The sequence below is a fragment of the Rattus norvegicus genome, chromosome 1, assembly GCF_036323735.1.
Source record: "Rattus norvegicus strain BN/NHsdMcwi chromosome 1, GRCr8, whole genome shotgun sequence".
Taxonomy (NCBI): domain Eukaryota; kingdom Metazoa; phylum Chordata; class Mammalia; order Rodentia; family Muridae; genus Rattus; species Rattus norvegicus.
Window position 1 is genome coordinate 265,239,490 of NC_086019.1, and position 19,760 is coordinate 265,259,249.

At 46.2% G+C, this 19,760-nt stretch overlaps 1 long non-coding RNA gene across 3 annotated transcripts in view; it reads left to right on the forward strand.

Annotated features, from left to right (window-relative positions):
- The first annotated feature begins 1,566 nt into the window (after nucleotides 1-1,566).
- The window catches only part of LOC120100063 (uncharacterized), a 33,396-nt gene continuing 15,202 nt past the window's right edge, over nucleotides 1,567-19,760 (forward strand). Inside the window, exons 1-2 of one of the 3 annotated variants that reach the window (XR_005499761.2) lie at nucleotides 1,567-1,963; nucleotides 2,546-3,056. This is a non-coding gene — a long non-coding RNA (uncharacterized LOC120100063). Of the gene's footprint in view, nucleotides 1,964-2,545; nucleotides 3,057-19,760 lie in introns of those variants that run through there. The other 2 variants (XR_010063307.1, XR_005499760.2) reach the window with 2 other exon arrangements.

Genomic DNA, 19,760 nt, shown 5'->3' on the forward strand with positions numbered 1-19,760 from the left:
CAGGTGTGAAGATCAACATTATTTACATATTTTATTATTTATTTATTCTTTTATTTAATCTTCACAACAACGGTCCCTCAGTAACACCACGGGTAACTGAGATTTAAGCGGTAAAGGTTGCAGGAGTAGATTATGTAAACAGCGCCCTCTGGTGTTGGGAGGCTGCATAGCTGTAATTGAAACTAGACAGCTCTCATCGGACATGTGATAAATTCAAAGAACCTCTTTGCTCTTTAATTGCTACCAGTATCCCACACACCATCTCAGAAGACAGACACGGAGGCTCAGATGATAAATGATGGCGGCTCCCGGAGTCCCTGACGTCACCCTAACAAGACCCTTTGCAACAGAGTTTCGTGAATTTGGGCTTCAGTTGCACATCCTAGATGCAGATTCCATAATGGGAGCGCTTTACACTGTTTCCCCAGGAGACTCTGGCTCGAAAGTTGCCAAAAGAATGTTTATTTACAAGTAAGTGAGTGAGCTATCCAAGGCCCACACCAAGAAGGGTTCTCTTAACAAAACTGCCTGTTAAGCCACAGTGGGCAACTGGTGCCACTGTTTGAAGTTAGAAGCACAGGGCTTCGGGCCTTGATGCCAGGCAGGTGATGGAGCCCTCAGAGCCCAGACTAAGGTGGCCAGTGAGGCTTCCTAAAGCACCCCAGAGTTCTTTAGCCTCATGCAACATCTGGCCAAAAGACATTTTCTTCGAAAACTAAAGTCAATCCAATCCAAGGTCCAAGTGGCCACTGAGCTGATGTTGTTGAGAGAGCTGTCCACAGACCATGGATATCCAGCCCTTCAAGCAGATGTTCTGGTTAGGACTCTTAATGCTTCTTAACGCAGGGAGGACAGGTCAGGCCAAGGCAGCCCTGCGCCCTGCGGGCTGGCCCCCTTTCGCATTGGGAAGATTCAGAAATGCTGCCATCTTGTGGCACCTCCAGGCCACAGCAAGGTGGTCCCAGCTCTATCATTTAGCAAACCAACCCCAGAACCCAGTCTCTCTCTCTCTCTCTCTCTCTCTCTCTCTCTCTCTCTCTCTCTCTCTCTCTCTCTCTCTCATTTTCCTCTCCCATCTTTTCCCAACTGGACGCCAGCAGAGTGGAGGAAAATCTGTGCGGATACAGTTTTGAATCTTTTAAATTTCTTTCCTGAAAAGAACACAAGAGAGCCCTTTTAATTCTTAGGAATCTTCTGACATGCGCTCTGCCGACCTCCGAAAGGAGAGTTCCTTACATCTAGGGCAACATCTTGGACCCAGCTCAGGGAGCAGGCAGTAGGACCCAAACGTGCCCACAGATCAGCTTGTCCTGGTGAGGACTTGATTCTCTTAAGATTTCCAGATTGGGCATGAGAAGTCCTCTCAGCTTCTAAAAGATTTCATCACAAACTGGATAATACCAGACTAAAACATTGATCTGAGCTGGTAAGACCTGTTGGTTAGGGAGCCCAGCATGTGGTCCCCTGGGTTTCTAGATAGAGTTGGCACTTGATATGTTCAAGGAGACTGCATCACGACCACAGAACATCGGGATGCTCATCATTCCTCAGCCTCCAGGGGTGTCTGCAGCATTCTAAATCAACAAAGCCTAGACTCGTGCTTTGTTGGTGTGGTTCAGGGATGCACACTTGCACTGCAATCACAGAGCCATGAGCAGGTCTGCCCACCCATTCCTGCTCTGCCCACGGAGGCTGCCTTGGGTAAAACCATCAAGCTGTGGAAATTGAACTTGTCGACCCCCGCCCCCTGCCCCTCAGTTCTCCTGAAAGTTATAGATCCATGGGGACCAGGTCTCTGAAGGAAGGGGTTGGGAAACAGGATGATAACTTATTACAGAAACGGAAAATTGGAAAGCTGGAGGTCATTGTGTCATCTGTAAGCCCAGCATGAATGTTGCTGGAGCAAGAGGACTGGCACCAGTCTGAAGCCAGCCTGGGTTACAGACCGAGACTGTTTCAAAAAGTGAGTGTGAACTTATGTGAATATTACTTAAGGGAAAGAATAGGAGGGAGAAAGAGGGAGGGAGGGAGGGAAGGAGGGAGAGAGGGAGGGAGGGAAAGAAAAGGAAAAAGAAACCCAGTTTGATCCCTGTGGAGTACTGCTGCACACTGAACTGAATGTGATCATTTGAACTTAGGACAAGGGACAGTTCACCCAAACGCTTGCTAGTCTACCCAGTAAAACAATCCGATTGAATCTGACCACAGTCATGTAACTAACACAAAAGAGACTCTGGGAATAAGGAAGAAGAGGTATCAGACTGCTAGCTCGGTTTCCACCTCGGGGTCAAAGGCAGGGTCCAAGTACCCTCCTGCATTAGGCATACTCCCAGAAGGGTGAAACAGAAGCTAGATACAAAACCAGAAAACTCTTCTAAAACAGCACCAGGACTGCTGGACCCATAGCTCAAAAAGGGAGAAACTAAAATGGCAGCCCCTTCGCAAGTGTCAGCGCAGGGTCCACAGCCCAGCTGGGCTGGAGCTTCATGCAGTTAGTTCTGGAGTTTAGATAGGCTGTCTGTTTCTCCCATCCCCGTATCCCCAGGAAGAACACTGCATATAGAGCTTTCAGGAAAGCAGGCTGCCGGTTACAGATCATCCTTACGGAAGACAGAACGAAGCAGCTAGCACAAGAGGACAGGCTTGGTGAGAACGAGCGCCCTTAGCCAGACATGGCTCCGCCCATCCCAGAATGTTCCGGTTCAGCCTCATGGTTAGATTTGACCAATGGCTTTGCGCAGAAATGACCTGTGTGCCTTTCACACGAGAAGGTAGACTTCTGAATCTCTCTCTCTCTCGGCTGTTTGAAATCCAGACTACTTGATATGATGGTAGCTCCGGGAGCCTCCTTGGCTCCATAACTACCATGATTCCTGCTGGCGATATGGGATGGACTTAGGGTAAGTCCACAAAAAAAAATGAATGAGAGCCTATGTTTATTAGGGTGTGTTCCCGCACCGGGAAGCTGTAGTTAGCACGGCTTAGTCTCTCAGCCGGTACACCGGACTTGGTTCAGATGAGCGACTCTGGTTATCAAAGAAGGTATGACTTTGAAACAGTCTCTTCTGGTCTCTCGACTTCCTTTGACACTGTGCTCCAGGGGGGTGGAGCTTGCTAAGAGTCAGTAATGTGTGAGTGGTGCTCACAGAAACACTCAGAGAAAGGTCCAAAGATGCTTTCCTGCCCCTTCGGTAACTGAAGGAAAGAGGCTGAGGATGCAGGGTCCCTAAACTCCATCTATGGAGAAGCTTGGCCCCTCCCTGTCTCTGAGTGCCTGTCAGTCCACTGAACCCGCCCCGCTCCACACCCAGCTCGTTCATTGGCTCACACAGGTTTGTAGTTTTGTCTCGGGAAGCGAAACAAACTTCATCAAAAAAGCCAAGTTCCATTGCTTTTATTTTACTTTTTTGTGAACCAAAAACTTAGTTACATGTCTTAAAACAAACTCTGGGCTTTCCTACAGCGTTTGGATTCACCCAAGGACTCCAAGTCTACAGTGGCAACCTTGTACAGAGAAAAATGATATTCTCCACGGTGACCCTGATATGCGGTTAAAAAAAAACTTAGATTTTTACAAACACACATATACATACACACATATAGATATACATCTCTGCATACAGAATTTGAATTTGTCAACATTGAGGAAAAATTATCCCTGTTCATAGTACTAAGCCATACTAGTATAGAAACATTTTCCCCATCTGTATGGAGACAACTCTATTAAATATGAGTGGGCTTATCTATGTAGATTGAATTAAAGAAACTGTAAAATATTGTCTGCATAATAGGAATTCAGAAAATGAAGGAAAAATTGGTACACACGAATGTCTATTTATAGCTATAGGTGACATCACCTACTGACAGATGACATCACCTACTGATAGATGACATCACCTGGGTCAACAATTTCAAGTTTCAAATGAGAAAAAAATAGGCTCAATGAATGACTCAAGTCAATGGCACAGCCAGGATAGTCAGAGGAAGAATCCAGACAACCCTCCCCCCATTTCCCAAGTCTCCTGATGTTCTTTGATTTGTTTTTGTTTTTGTACAAGGTCTTACACGCCCCAAGCTGGCCTCCAACTTGCTGTGGAACCAGAGATGACCTTGAACTTCTTGATCCTCCTGCCTCTACCTTCCGAGTGCATGTTAGGCAAACACTCTACTGGAAAAACTACATCTCAGCCCCAATCGATCTTCTCTGGATGAGCTAATAGTTTGTAAGGTCTTAAAATGGCTGAGTAGGGACATCTGGGATAAAGGAAGGGAGTCTGTGAGTTTAAAGTTTTCTAGAAAACCTGGCTTGGAAATTCCCACCTGCACAGGAAGACTGAGGCAGGGGAATCATGAATCTGAGGCCCGTATGGTTTGTATAGTGAGTTGCAAGCTAGCCTGGGGTACACAGTGGGTCCTTATTTCAAATAAATCAACCAATCAAAATACTCAAAGCAGAGAGCCTTGCATGAACTTTCGACTGGGGCTTCTGAGATGGACTAAGAGTTCTTTCAGCTGCCAAGCTTGGGCTCAGTGTGCACAGTTAGCAAGAACAGTGCAGGTTGTTTCATAAGGGGGCCTGGAATAAGGGCCATTGTCCTCTGGGGTATGGGAGAGAAGAGACCTGCACAGGGGCCTACAACATGTTCATTAAACTGACCTTACCAGTCTGGGTGGGCTGGCAGCTAGAACGGTCAAAACTAAATGCAAACCCACTCTACAGATTGACACACTAAGGAGAGACTTATGCAGGTCCAGTATGCCTTGGTACCAAACACTGAAGAGGTGGTGATTTAAACTTCCGGGGTCAAAAAATGGGCCCACCTGACCTCAGGCCAAGATGCTAGTAGGCCTGGGCCTTTCAGAGCGAAGAGTACATTCCCTGGTCTCTTGACTTCTTTTGAGGTCACGTGTGTTCCTGGCTCCTGAATCCATCTTCAAAGCCAAGGCATGGCGTGCCAGTGACAACCCTTCTGAGCCATTTTCGTGGGACCTAAGCACAGTCGCCAGGCCATCACAGCTCATCCCCATCTCTGGGTCCTTAACCTTCTGTCTCAATAGATGGTACGGTTACAAGTTCTGTTGATTCAGCACGGACATCTTGTGGGGCCGCTAGGTTAAAGCTCTGTCCTAGGTGGCAGGCTATAGTGTACGTGCGTCCTGCTTCCCTCTTCTCCTCCCCCAACTCCCTCGAAAGCAGGTGGCGACTTCACCCCGGGCTACATCTGCTTCCAAACCGCTTCCATAGTTCTCACCCAAAGCCACCATTTGATTCAGAAATTACATGCAGGACTAATTGTTGCTGGAGGCTACTTGTGAAATGGGGATCTCTCGTAGCACCAAAAGCCAGCATATGACTTGAGGTAGGAAATGAATTGCTGTAGGAGCAGATAAGAAAATACACAGAACCCAGTGCACTCTTAACCTGGATTCCCCAGCGATAATATCTCATAAGACTGTAATACGGCTTCTTAACTAGGATATCGACATTGATATAATACCTTGATTTTATTCATAATTGCCCAGTTTTACTTGTGTGTATTCCTGTGTGTGTGTGTGTGTGTGTGTGTGTGTGTGTGTGTGTCCCAAGCACATGTGCATGCGAGTGTAGATCAATGCGATTTTATCTTGTGTTTAGGGTTGGGTATTTACCACTGTACTCTAGAGACTGAGAAATTCTGTAGTCATAAAGATCTCTCATGAAAACTTAGGTTTTTTTTTAATGGGGGAGCTATAAATAATACCTTACCTAATGAAAACAGGAGATATTAAAGAATGCAGCAGCCCCCTTTACCCACAGGGAGTGTTTCAACACCCACAATGGATACTTGCAACCACAAGTAGCATAAAATCCCATGCATAAGAACCCCTGAATCTGTGCAGCCATCCCTGGGGTGCAGTAAATGGCTTGTGGCCATTGGTTCTAGGGATCACTTGCTAACCCAAGCTCGGTGTTTTCTGGTGGATCACTTTGTCAGCAGTGTTTCCTGTCTAAGGCTTCCACTCCCGAACATAATGCCTTCTCCACTTTTCTCTAAGCACTATGCACTTGCAATCTGGGGTATGTTGGGTTTCTATGTAGATGGAAGAGTCCTTCTTCCAAACCTCAGCACAAGGTATTTCTATAGTGATACATTTTTATGATCATATCTCTTGATCCCCAAAAGACTGAGATTATGGTAGACCTCACAACCAAGTTAAGAGAATGCTTCAATAGCATTTAGGACTATACACTCAGCTGCTATCCTACAGTGTGCTTGCCCGTTTAACCTGCCTAATTTAAGGGAACAATATAACAAACCTTACTGTGCCTTGGACTTCCTATCCAACCAGCTTTTACAGCCCAAGCTAAATACATAGCTATAATCTTAGGTTATGCACCCGGGGCTATGTACCCGGAGTAATGCATGTGTGGGTTACCACTATCATTTACTGAAAGCAGCGAACAGGTTGGGGTAAACCTGCTTGATAACATCTGTTTGTAGTACTGTGTGTTTCTAGGCCAGCTGGGTCAGTAATGACTTCTTTCTGCCCTTGGGAAACTGTAAAGGCATCCTGCAAAGAAATGCCATGTCCTGTTTTCTGTGCAGTTCAATAAAATCAGAGCAAAGCCCTTTGTTAGGATAGACAGACACACGAAGACAGACAGACAGACAGAAACAGGCACAGGCACATACACATACATATACACATACACATACACACAGAGATGGGGGAGGGGAAAGAGGGAAAAGGAGAGGAAGAGGGAGAGGGGGAGGGGGAGGGGGAGGGAGACAGGGAGGAGAGAGGGAGAGAGAGAGGGGAAGGGGGAGGGGAGAGGGAGGGGTATTCAGGCACACACAGACACAAGTGTAGATTCAATCATCAGACACAGAAACAACTATGAGGCCTCAGGTACAACACACATGACAGATCACAGCTGGACCTCCTGCTGTGGATACACAGACAGAAAGCACAGGGAGAGAAATCAAGAATCTGATACCTTTTGGTGCCCTCTCCGGTGATCTTTAATGTGTTGACCAACACATTTTTTCCTGGTCCTTATTCAGTCAAGAACTTCCCTACATTCCCTTGGAGGAAGCTCTACCACCACTGGGCTTTCACTGTGGGGCTGTTGTTAAATAGACTAAGGGTGACTTAACTCCAGCACTGTGCTAGGGTGACAACTGATTTAATAACAAGGTACCTGTTAAGTGGCCAACAGAGAGGTGGCACAGGCTCAGTGGCTGTGGACATCGAGTGAGTGAGGTAACAGATACAGGGACTGAGCAACCCTCTACCGTAAGCCCTAATGCTGGAACGCCTTAGAAACCAGTTCTATCCCAGGAACAGATAATCACAACCTAAAGCCAATTTCAGAGATCAGAAAGAGGAAAAGCAGCCTAACACATTTTACTGCCAGAATATGAGTCATACGTGTATGAGTACAGAAAGATAAAATGACCTAGAAAGACTTCAGCCAACCGAGTCTAACATGCAAAAACCCAGAATGAGAAGGCCGCCTGTGTTTCACAAAGCAAAGATGGCTTACCCGTGTAGAGCCTAGCAGTATCATAACTCAGCACGCTGAGGGCCTAGAGGAGAAAACCTGTGCGCCTATCAGTGCATTGGTTGCTTTAAATAAAACTCGGTGTTTAATTAATACTTTTAAGTCAGAAGAAAAGATTCTTTTTAAAAGTTCCTTTAGCTTGATACATGCTAAATAGCAAATGCTCATGGAAAAATTAAACTTGAAAACACTCAGATGATTCCACTGACATGGGCCAACTTGACAAAGGTACAAACTGTGCTTTCTAAGATAATCGGATCCCAACTACAACCCAAGGAAAAGAACAGCTCGCCGATACTTAAAGAACAAGAATAAAATGTATCCCTAGTTAGAGAGGCTAATGATCACCTCCACTGGGAAACCAACAAAACCCACTGCACACTTAGATGTTAGCAATGTCACCATATCCCATAGTAATACATGCCTCAGACGAAATTTCATTTCTGACCGCTACTGCGGCCACATTGGTGTTGTTTTGACCAGACTCCATACCTTAAGACAAAAGAATAAAACAAGATACAATATACAAAGAAAATGTTTTTCAATGGGCAGCAGGCAGTGGACCACTATGATCCCGGAAAAAGTAGCGACAAAACGAGCCTGAAGGGACATTCCGAAATACAACATAAAGAGGAGTGGTCAGCTCATGGCTGCACTGCGGGGGCGGGGGGAGGTTAAGGAGACATATGAGAAGAGCTTGTGTATACTTTTGTTGACTACTGAACTGTGCTTATAGAGGACAAAAGTCCAAGAGACCATGCAGACAGCTCTGAAGACCAGTGAAGCCTCTAACTTCCAGGTGGTCTCAGGACTGAGAGAGACACCTGAGTCCTAACCAATAGGCAGACTGTGTGCATCTAGCCCTAAACTACTAAACTAGCCCAGAGGAAAGCTGACACTAAGCCCATCCTAATAAAAGACGAGGCTTAAAAGAATCAACCGACATTCAAGACAAACCCACAGCTGCAAGACCAGCAAAACCCAGAACTCAACATAAAATTCTCAAAGCATAGAATTCAATTAGCAACTTGTATAAATATACAGAGGCAGGAAAACATCATTTGTGGCTGGGGATGGGGTGCAGGAGAAAACACCGAAGAAACAAATAGCAGAAAGGTTTAAGGCCATAAAAGAAAGTATTGATACAAAGATGAGAGATAAGCAGGAGCCAGAAAGACGACTCGGCTTAAGGCATTTGCTGCTCTTGCAGAGGACAAGAGTTTGGTTCCTCATAACTTTGGTTCCAGGGGATCCCGTGACCTCTTCTGGGCTCCACAAGTGCTCACACTCACATGCCCATACCCGTACACACACACACACACACACACACACACACACACACACTCAGTTATAAACAATAAAATGGTGGGCCTGGCTGCATATGTCTTCAATCCCAGAACTCAGGAGGCAGAGGCAGGTAAATCTCTGGGGATTCGAACCCAGCCTGGTCTACATAGTTGAGTCCTGGGCTGTCAAGGGTTATGTATTGAGGCCGTATCTCAACAAGATATAATATTTTTAAAAATATAAGCGAGACGCTAATTCCCTGTAGAATGCAGGGGAAACCAGTGTTTTAAGGAAGGTTTATGGACATCAGAACTCTTTTTTAGAACATCACATTTTAAGAAACTAGAAAGTATGAAAAAATAAGGTTAAAACTTAGCAGAAGGATGAGCCCACTCAAAACAAAAAAAAAAAAAATATGGGAGACTGAAAAAGGAAAAAGAGAAAAATGGATAAAATGAAAGCTGCTTTCTTAAAATATAAATAAAAGCAATATACTTTAAAACAAATTGATCAAGAAGAGAGTTGACATAGAAAAATAGTAATAAAACAATAGGACTCTATTACAGACCCTATGGATGTTAAAGTGCAAATAAGGGAATATATTATATATATATACATATATATGTATATATATATATATATATATATATATATGCTGGTTAATGTAACAACCTATATATAAATTCATTTGACCTTAAAAAAAGAAGTCTAACATATTCTCAGAAAGTCCCAGTTCCAATGGCTTCACTGGCAATCACTAAATATTTAGGGAAGAAAAAGTGTTAGTCTCCAATTCTTTCAGAAAACCTAAGAGACAAGAATTCTCAACTCTCGTGATGGATGGGAAGTACTTAACCATTAAGATGAAACAGAGATATTATAAGAAAAAATGTATATGGACAAAATCCACATTTAAACATGCTGTCATCCTTACAAAAGTATTAGTAAATCTCATCCACAGACACAAGCCACGTGACCAGATGATCTTCTCTCAGGAACGCAAGGATGACTTAGCCTTCAAAATCAGTTACTAGAACTCATCTCATTAAGGAACTAAAAGAAATTTCTTATGATATTTCCATTCAGGAAATTGTCTCAGAGTGATAATGGTCTTCTACAAAATACTCTATGGTTTAAAAAATGGTAATAAAAATTTTACAATTCTTAAAGATTGAAAACAAGTTACGAGCTCTCAATGGATCTGTTCAGTGTTATCCTAGAGGCCCTATGTCAAGCAAAAAGATATAAAACAAAAAATAAATAAAAGGCCTTGGGTAGGTGGGAAATGTAGAAATCAGACAAAGTGGTGAGAAGGAACATTGTAGATAGATGAAAAAGCTACGTTTTAATTGTGTCAGATGTTAAGTAGACATACACAGAGAGAGAAAGCCTAACAATTAAAATGAGTTTTATCTTACTGTTTATAAAATTTTCTTCAATAAAGTTGTCATTTAAAAAATGAAAAGATTCTTGGGAGAAAAGACTTTATAATATCATCAGCGACAACTTACTAGAAAATATACAAGCACTCAGCTATGAAAAGCCTGCCCCGGGGCTGGGGATTTAGCACAGTGGTAGAGCGCTTACCTAGGAAGCGCAAGGCCCTGGGTTCGGTCCCCAGCTCCGGAAAAAAAGAACCAAAAAAAAAAAAAGAAAGAAAGAAAGAAAGAAAAGCCTGCCCCACCTCCATCATGGTGAGTATCTAGGAATTAACTGAGAGATGCACGGGATTCCATCAGAAATAATACATAAATAAAATGAGACCCAAATAAACAGAGTCATAGAACATCTTTAGAAACATATTGACATCCAATCTCTCAGTATTAGTTCTTGAAATTATATTCAAAACCAGTAAAATTTTATTTAAATGGATGCTAATAAAAAATAAGTCTATACAGATAGCGACCGCATTTTTAAAAAAGAAAAAAATAAGAAAGCAAAGAAAGAAAACACTGCCCTGATATTTAGAATTTCTACTGGATGTGGCCGTGTAGATAAGGGGACACCATGTGGAGACAGGTAGAAAACTGGAATGAAAAAGACACTTAGAAGTTTCCTGTCGTGACTGACCCATGATGAGGAGGCCCCGGGATCAGCAAAGGCACTCGAGGGTGGGCTATGAAGAACATGCTGGAAACCGGCCGCTCTGACAACGATGAACGCAGTTGTGGCTCTAATTCAAAACGCACTTTAAAACGGCTCTTAAAAAGTCCTAACTGTGAAAGAAAAACGTTAGGTAGCCAATAGAAGAATATGTAAAAATAGCATAATTTCGACCCTATTCAGGACACCTAAAACATAAACCGTGGGACAAAAACAAATATAGTAAATATGGTAAATTTGATTACACTGAAATTTAAAAAATACCTGTTCAAACATGGCCATGGGAGCCAGAGCAAACGAGCGCTGATTGGGAGCACTGTCCCGCTCTCGATAACAAGATAGTTACGAGCTCTCAACAACGGGGTGAACAAGAGAGAAATCCGATGGGGAGAGAGAACACTCCCAGAAGGTGAACCCCGACGGGCCGTGAGTGTGGGACATGTGAGGACCCATGGTTCATCTAAAAGATGTGAATGAAAACGGCAGTGGAAAGTCTAGAGTCAGAAAGGAACGAGCAGGCGCTGATGAGGAGGCGGGCAGCTGGTTCTCTGGGCCAGAGATGCTGGTGCTGAGCTCCGGGGTGGTAGCTGGGTCCTTGAGACAGAACCTGCAGCCGCCGTTTCCTGTGAGTGGGCTCTCAGAAGGCAGCCCTGCAGGAGAGACCCTGGTGGACCTCGGGGTCCAGACGAGATGAGAGCGTGCAGAACGAATGCATCATGTGTCCTCTTGGTACTGCGCAGATGGGAGATGTACAGGTCGGTCGCAGGACATTAGGGTCCCAAACACCAGTCTTCTGAGGACAGGAAGCAGCCGAGCCTTTAGCATGCTCTGGGTGCATCTGCGGGCCCTCCCTGCCTCGGAATGCCGGTGCGTGTGCTGTGGACTGGCCACGGCTCTTATTCTATCTCGGGGCCAAGTTACATGACCAACCATTCGGAAGCGTCTGCAGGGATCCCTTGAGGTGTGACCTACTTATTTTTTGCCAGGAGTTCTCGACCCTTCATCATCCCTGAGGTCTCTGAAAGACTCTCATTGAACCCCAAAGACAAAGAACAAGGTTCCACATCCAGTCCCAGCCTTCCTCCCAGGCCTCATCTGGTCCCTTTAGGAGCCCAGGGCCTTAAGCAGAGACCTGAGGGCCCAACGTGTAACCTGGGCTTTGTAAGCTCAAAGCCTAGTCATACCTTTCACACCATCACTCCAAAAAGGATCTAGGGGTCTACAGAGCATATTTGTGGCCAAACACATCAGGGGACAAAATAGCTTTGCCTGTGAGAAGAGAAACTGGCATTGCCTAACGTCACCCCATCTGGCTGATCCGTGACTGGGAATGGGTGACTAGAAATGAAAAGGTCTCCGCAGGCGGTCCCATCAGTCATTTATACCTCAGTAAGGACAAGATCCACAGGCTTCCCTGAGGTGGGGTGTGAGAGCTCTTGAGTGTTCTGCCGGGAAAGATTCAGACTTCTGAGGCAGAAGGTGACACAGGAAGAAGCCATGGGGTCGCCAAAGGTCACACTCACTCCTGACAGGCTCTGGCTTGGACTGCCCAAAGCTTGCAGAGCCCCCAGAATCCAGGGCCACCCCTGCTCGGCTGGTGTCTCCCCTGCCCATTCTTTCCCCTACGTTTTCAGTCTCTAGAAGCCTCCTCCCCTCACTGTCTCTGTTACTTCTGGGTTTGTTCCCATGTTTTCTCTCATCCTTCATTTTACTCATCTGCCTTTTCTCTCTTCGTCCTTCTCCTCACGGTTGCCTTCCTCCCCCTCTTCCCCTTCCTTCCCTTCTTTTCTCTCCTCCCCCCTTCTCCTTCTCCCTCCTCCCCTCCTCCCCTCCTCCCCTCCTCCCCTCCTCCTCTCCTCCCCTCCTCCCCCACCTCTCCCCCTTTTCATTTCTCCCTCTCCTCCCCTTCCTTCTTCCTTTGTACATTTTGAGACAAGGTCTTGCTGTGTGGCCCTTGCTAGTCCGACACTCCCATATTGGCCTCGAGTTTACAGCAATCCTGCCTCAGCCTCCCAAATGCTAAGATTTACGTGTGTGGGCACCAAACTCTGTGCTCTCTTGTCTCTTACGTATGTGTTCTGTTCCCCTCTCATGCTCTTTCCTCCGGCCTTTTTTTTTTTTTTTTTTTTTTTTTTGTCTCCTGCATCCCCTTTGATTCCTCTTTTTTAATTTTTTAGAGTCTATTTTTAAAAATATGTTTATATGGTGCATGGGTTTGTGTGAGCAGATGCCAACAGAAGCCAGAAGAAGACATTGGATCCTCTAGAGCCAGAGTCACAGGAGGTTATAAGCTGCCCAAGGTGGATACCAGGAACCTAAGCCATGTTCCCGGAAAGAGCATCAAGCGCTCTTAACTGATAAGCATCTCTCCAGCACTCTGTCCACTCTAAAAACCAATCTGTGATTTCAGAAACACAGTGTTTCTCATGTCATTTCATCTGGACCATATCAGTAGAAAGAGTGTGTGTGTGCACATGTGCATGGGTGCATATGGGTGTGTATGCATGTGTGTGCATGCATGTGTGTGCGCACATGTGTGTGCATGGGTGTGGGTGTATATTGTTGGGGGCAATCTAGGGCCTTGAACATGCTAGGCAAACTCTCATCATGGAGCTTCATCCTAACCCTTTTAAAACATTTGGTTTTGCTGGGTCATCTTTGACATGATCTCGAAGCTCTGCCTGGTTTTGACCTTCTCGTGGAACTGAGGATGCCCTCATCCTCCAGATGTTCCTGCTTATACCGGCCAAGGGCTGGAGTGCACCACCACACTAGGCCTTTGTTTCATTTTGAGACAGACTCTTACTACATACAGTAGCTGGCTTCGAACTCTGTTCTCAGTCATTCCTTGAAGTTGCAGTCTCCCTCTCAACCTCCTGGGTGTGCATCACAGACCCACACCACCAGGCCTAGCTAGCACTTCATAGTAAGTACACTTTGGGGTAGACTTTTTCTTTCTTCTCCCATACTTGGTTCTCTTCTCTGTGAAGACCTCCGCCCTCCCTCCTCTTCCCAGCTTCCTCTCTCCTGCCCTTCTCTCCCTTACCCTTCCTCTTTCTCCTCCCTTCTTTCTCCCCCTTCTCCCTCACCCTCGTCATTTCGGCCACTCAAACATCTCAATCTTACCATGTCTGCAGATCCGTGCTGGTCTGATATTTTATACTAGGTGTCTCTGCTTCAGCCATTCCCCTGAAAAATTAAACCCATCTGCCCTGAACTGAAAACAGCCTCCCCCACTACGGGGGACAATAAATATTGATGACTTGAGGCATGATTGGCTTTTATGGCGTTTGATGACAACTGGTATCAGTTACAGAACTTAATCATTTAATAAAGAAAATAAAGAGCCTAGCAGGGATGTTGCATGTCAACAGACATTATTAAGTGTCAAAAGAAATCCTTGTCTTCCCCAAGCCTGGGATCTGAACAATATGGGGCTGTGGCTGGGGAAGGGATTCAGGGAATGGGCTAGGGTGGGGTGGGGGCTGGTCAGCTTTATGCGAAGTTCGGACAGTGTCTCTTTTTGTATTCACCATAACGAGTGCCAGTTGAAGTTTCCCCAACCCTGCTGCAGTCCCTGCTACAAAGCCTTCCTCTGACAAACTCCTCTTCTCTGTGGCTCCAACAGCCTCAGCCTGTTTGGCATCATTCATCTTCACCAGGAGATGCCTCTTAGTTGGGTATGGGGCACGGGAGCTGGGAGGCCGATGTAAGGACGCTGGCGCCCCTTCTTTATTTTTGTCACCAATACAAAATGAGAGGTGTCTGACCCTGAGGTTTAAAGTGAATAAGCGAGAGCCCAGGGCACTGCCATTTATTCTTGGATGAGTTAAATATAAAACAGTGTTATTAAAGGGTGGCTGCCAGCATTTATATTTAGAGTTTATTCAGTCATAAAAGGAAGAGTGGAAACCATTTACTGAGGATTTAAGTGTATTTATATGGTTTCTGGAACTAGACTCGGACTCCCTAAGATAATTCCAGAGACTCATTTGGGTATTTTTAGAAGGATCATAAATTCTTGTGGTCTTGAGGGTGGCTTGGTGAAGCAAGCCCCTAAAGGCTGTCGTAATTACAAAGGGTAACCTGGTTTCTTCAAGCTGTCGACTGACCTGTCTCCCACCCGCCTGCAGCTTTAGCTGTGGGAGAGTCGGCCTCCTTTTTAAATCCAAGGAAGGTGATGGAGAAAGAGGCCATGACTGGAAAGATAACGTGGGCACTCAGGCATTGAGGAAACAGTTACCCCTAAAGCTCCCACAGGGTCCTCCCGCAGGCCACAGAAGGAGTTCGAAGGCAAAGGGGACAGCCAAGTATTGCCTCCATTCACTGGCTGGGAGATGGCAATGGTACCTGTCACCGCTGACGTTCATGGGAAGAACACATACAGTGTGTCTGCAGTTAGGTAATCACGGATACTGTGTGCTTTCATTCTGGTACATACCAACACACACACACACACACACACACACACACACACACACACACACACACACACATACACGTATGTGCCAGGAAGGCTGTGGGCTTAGAGAAGTAGTGGGAAAAAGACGTTTCTGACCCTGGCAATAGCAGTGGGCAGTTCTGAGATGGCACCACATCAGGCTTCAGCAAAGGTGAGCACGGGAAGATGAGGGGCAGAGGTTGCAGAGAGGGTGTGTGTGCCAGAGCAAAGGAATCCACAAACTGCCCTAGATTTGAAGGACGGCCAGCACTGACCCCCAGGAGTTTACAGTTGTCCTTCATTTGTTAGAGTCAGCCAAGGCCAATGGAGACGGAGGAACGGGGCTGGAGGGGAGGAAGGAGCTTGGAATGAGGGGAGTGGAGGGTTATCAGGCTACATTAATGTGCAGCTACATGATGAGAGTGAGAGGCTGTGGAGGAAAACACAACCTCTCCAGGCCTTTATAGATATGTCTGGGTTTCATTTAGTTATTTTGCTTTTCTTTGTTTATTTGCTTGCTTGCTTAGGGCTGACATGAAACAGGGCTGCTTGGTGCCTGGAAGGTGTTGTCTGAGCTCCGATGAGCCCTTCTGGGGAGCCACTGGGAGCTAGGGAGCTGGCAGCTCTCAAAGATGCCTTCCTGGTGACGTGGCCAGCAAATCTTTCCTGCAGCCAAACCAGAAATACCTCTGTCCCTGAGGTTTGAGCAGCATGGTGATGGGTCTTGAAAGGACAAATGACTGTAAAAGTTCACTCCATCAGGGCGTGTCTCTGTATGTGTGTGTGTATCTGTGTCTGTGTGTTTGTCTGTGTGTGTCTCTGTGTGTCTCTCTGTGTATGTATAGGTGTCTCTATCTCTGTGTATGTGTCTCTGTATGTGTCTGCATGTGTGTCTGTGTGTCTTTATGCCTGTGTGTCTACATGTGTGTGTGTTTGTGTGTGTGTATGTCTCTGTGTGTGTCTATATGTCTGTGTGTGTGTCTGTGTGTGTATCTATGTGTGTATTTGTGTGTGTGTAAGTGCCTATGTGTGTCTACATATGTCTATGTGTGTGTCCATGTATGTCTGTGTGTGTCTGTGTGTTTGTGTGTGTCTGTCTATATGTGTCTGTGTGTGTACCTGTATGTGTGTGTATGTGTGTCCAATGTTACTAAAAGCAAGTCCAGCTAGGTGAAGGGATGGGGATAAGGAAGGACTCTTCCTCACTGACCACCATTACGTTAAGAAACAGGCCCACTACCTCCAGTTTCCTTCGTTTTGGATTGTGCTCCTGTAAGTGAGGTAGCCTCCATATGTTGGGGTGGATTTTTTGTTGCTGTTGTTGTTACTCTTGTTGTTGCTATTTTGTTTTCTTGTATTATACATACATAATTTTTTAAGGTATAGACGAGCAGCTCCTAGAAAAGAAAAAAAGAAGAAAAAGAAAGAAAAAACCCACCACAACTCCTGGTTGTCAGAATCGGAATGCATATCAGTTATGCTGGGAGACAATGAAAACATCAAAAAGCGCATACAGACCATAAAAAATTCAAGTCCTCTGAAGCAATGTGGGACACGCTTGGTTGTGCTCCTCATTTGCATGCCAGTACCCACAATGCTCTGCAAGCTCCCAGATATTTCTGAGCAGCCCTGGCGTCTGAGCTCTAGGGAACAAAGCGAGAGGATCCAGTGTGCTTGTGGGGAGGCACTTCTGTGTCTGCGCTCGAGCAGTGGGGCCGGCGTGGGCACCGGAACTTCTCCCTCTGTGGTGATTAGCAGCAGACAACCCTTGAGGGCTCAATCACAGGCCGAGGAGCAGCTCCTGGCTTTTTGTTTTGTTGCGCTGTTGTTCTGGCCTTACTCTCATTGCCATTCCCGAGATGGCTGTTCTGTGGCGGCGCACAGAGAGCAGAGGACACCAGCCTTCAGAAGGGCTACCTGGGTTGCTGTGGCTGCTAGCCTGGAACTGAGGACTGTGTGTAAGGTGTTCCTTCTGTGGCATGGCCACACGGGATTCGGTGCTTGGCGACCCTGTGGCCTGTTGCTAGCGGGATGCTGTTTCTCTCATCCTTGTGTCAGGGTTCAGCTTTCCTGCTCACACGGTCGGTCATTTTCCCCTCCGGAATTAGTTCTTCACAGAGCCCAGCAGAGCTATAGTCTACATCTAAGGGGACAAAACCCAGAGGAGGTTTGGAGCTCGAACACAGAGCTGCAGTTAGAGTAGAATTCAGCTCTTCCACAGACCCCTAGCACCCGACCTCACCCACTGTGCAGACGGCCCATACCGCACTGCTTGAAGCTACCCTGAATGCCCCAGAGTGGCTGAGAACCGTTCGCTATTCTTGTGGTTTTAACAGTCTCAACCATTCTAGAGCATTAGCAAACACATTAAAAATATATAATAATAATCTTTGCGTCTGCAACCTTGAAGGTTCAGGTCTGGGTTTGTGCTTTGCTTTTCTGGTCTCGCTTTTCCCAGTGCCTGCCGAGGAGTTCATAGGCCAGATTAAATTTGCAGTAAGAAAACAGGGTGAGGCAAGTAACTGACCATATCCGTGGGCTGGTAGCCTACCTCTTGGAACACGGAGCTTCGGGGGAAAGATGAAAAGATCTCCTTTCCCCACACTCAGGAGCAGCTGGTCTACCCTGGAAACTCCAGCCAGCCCGCCCGTCAGCCCATCTGTTTGCTTTGTAGAAAGTGTCCAATCCCTTACCAACATCTTCACCGTGTACTTTTTTGTGTGGCACTTTTTTGAACCCAGGCCCTCGCACCTGCTGACAATCACAACTGAGCCTTATCACACCCCCAACCCCTATTTAAAAGTCTCTGTAGGTTTATTTTTAAAACAAGGTATCATCAAGTTTCGCAGGCCTTCAACTTGCAGTCCCCCTGCCTCAGTGACTCAAGTACTTAGAATTAAAGGACTGCTAAAGGACCAGGCCCAGCTATAGGCCAACACGAGGTTTCTGTGTGTTTCGTTGCAGCCTTCAGCTAGGGTTGTGGGGACAGTGCTACTTCTGGGTCTGCAGTAGCAGTTCCATCGGTCCCAGAAGCACGGGTCTTCCTTAGGGCACCCTGGAGCAAGTGTGCCCCTGCCTAGCATTTGGAGGGCACGCACACTCCTGACTGATCTCACAGGTTGAATCCCTGAATGGTTCTATTTGCTGCCTGGAACTCCAGCACCGGGACGACCCAAGTTCTTAGTCATGACAGCTCATCCTGGTGGGGACAGAGAAGGAGCAGCACCAAGGTCCTTGCTCCAATATCTCCAGGTTTTCTAGCTCAATCCCAAAGTTAACAAATGCAACTTTGCCTGCTCTAGCCTGAAGTGCCCTCCACCCTACCCCCGGAACCCACACCCGACCCCCACCCCGGCTTCCCATCTCCTTCCATCTCCTCCTGGTATGTGTGTTTCTTTCCTGTTCGATACCGAAAGGAATCTAGAGCGAGGGGGTGGTGGATGTGTGGGATTTAAAGGTTCCTCCCCAGGTTTGTTGTGTCTAATTCGAGATGCAAGTGGTTTGGGGATATCAACAACTCCCCACTTGTGGTTCAACAGCCTTTACTGTTGAACTTGGGTGGTGGCGAAAGCCCATTTCCCCAAATAAAGTCTAATACATTTACACACGTAGCCCACATGTGTTGCTCCATTTCAGCCTGTCTTGCCACACCTGAGAAACCACGGAGGGAGTGTCTTGGGGGGCAGGGGGACAGGCAGGTAAACCCAAACTTCAAATGTAAAACTCAGCAGAAGAAAAAACGCCAGCCACATCAGGTGGTGGAGATGCCCGGGTGAGAGCTTGGTTTGGAATTGTCTTCCCTTATGACCCCCAGGAACAAATAATGGTGCCATTAAACCAAGGGATGGGAGTGAGAACTGGGAAATTAGAAAAATAAGGAGGAAAAAATAAAGAAGGAAAGAGGTCGCTTTTTAAAACGACCCTCTTACCTCTAAAATAGAACTGGATTCCTTAGCTGGCACGGCACCCTGAAGAAGGGGGAGGGGGGCTTACTTGTTGCCATGGTTACACTAGTGTATTAGCTTCTCTTCCCACTGCTGAGACAGAACACCTGGCACCATCCCCCACCAAAAAATAAATAGATAGATAGATAGATAGATAGATAGATAGATAGATAGATAGATAGACAGATAGATAAATAAATAACTTAAAGAAGGGAAGGTTTAGTGTGACTCCCAGTGACGGGCAGTCTGTCAGGACAGGGAAGTCAGAGCAGAGGGGGCCTGAGGCTACACACACAGTCAGGAAGCAGAGAGCAACAGGCACTGATGCTCAGCTGTTTCTCACCTTGTGTTCAGTCCAGGAAGGGGCTCTCCCCGTTAGGGTAGGCCTTCTGTTTAGAAGCACCGAAGCACCTTCACCGGCACAACACAGTTGTGTTCC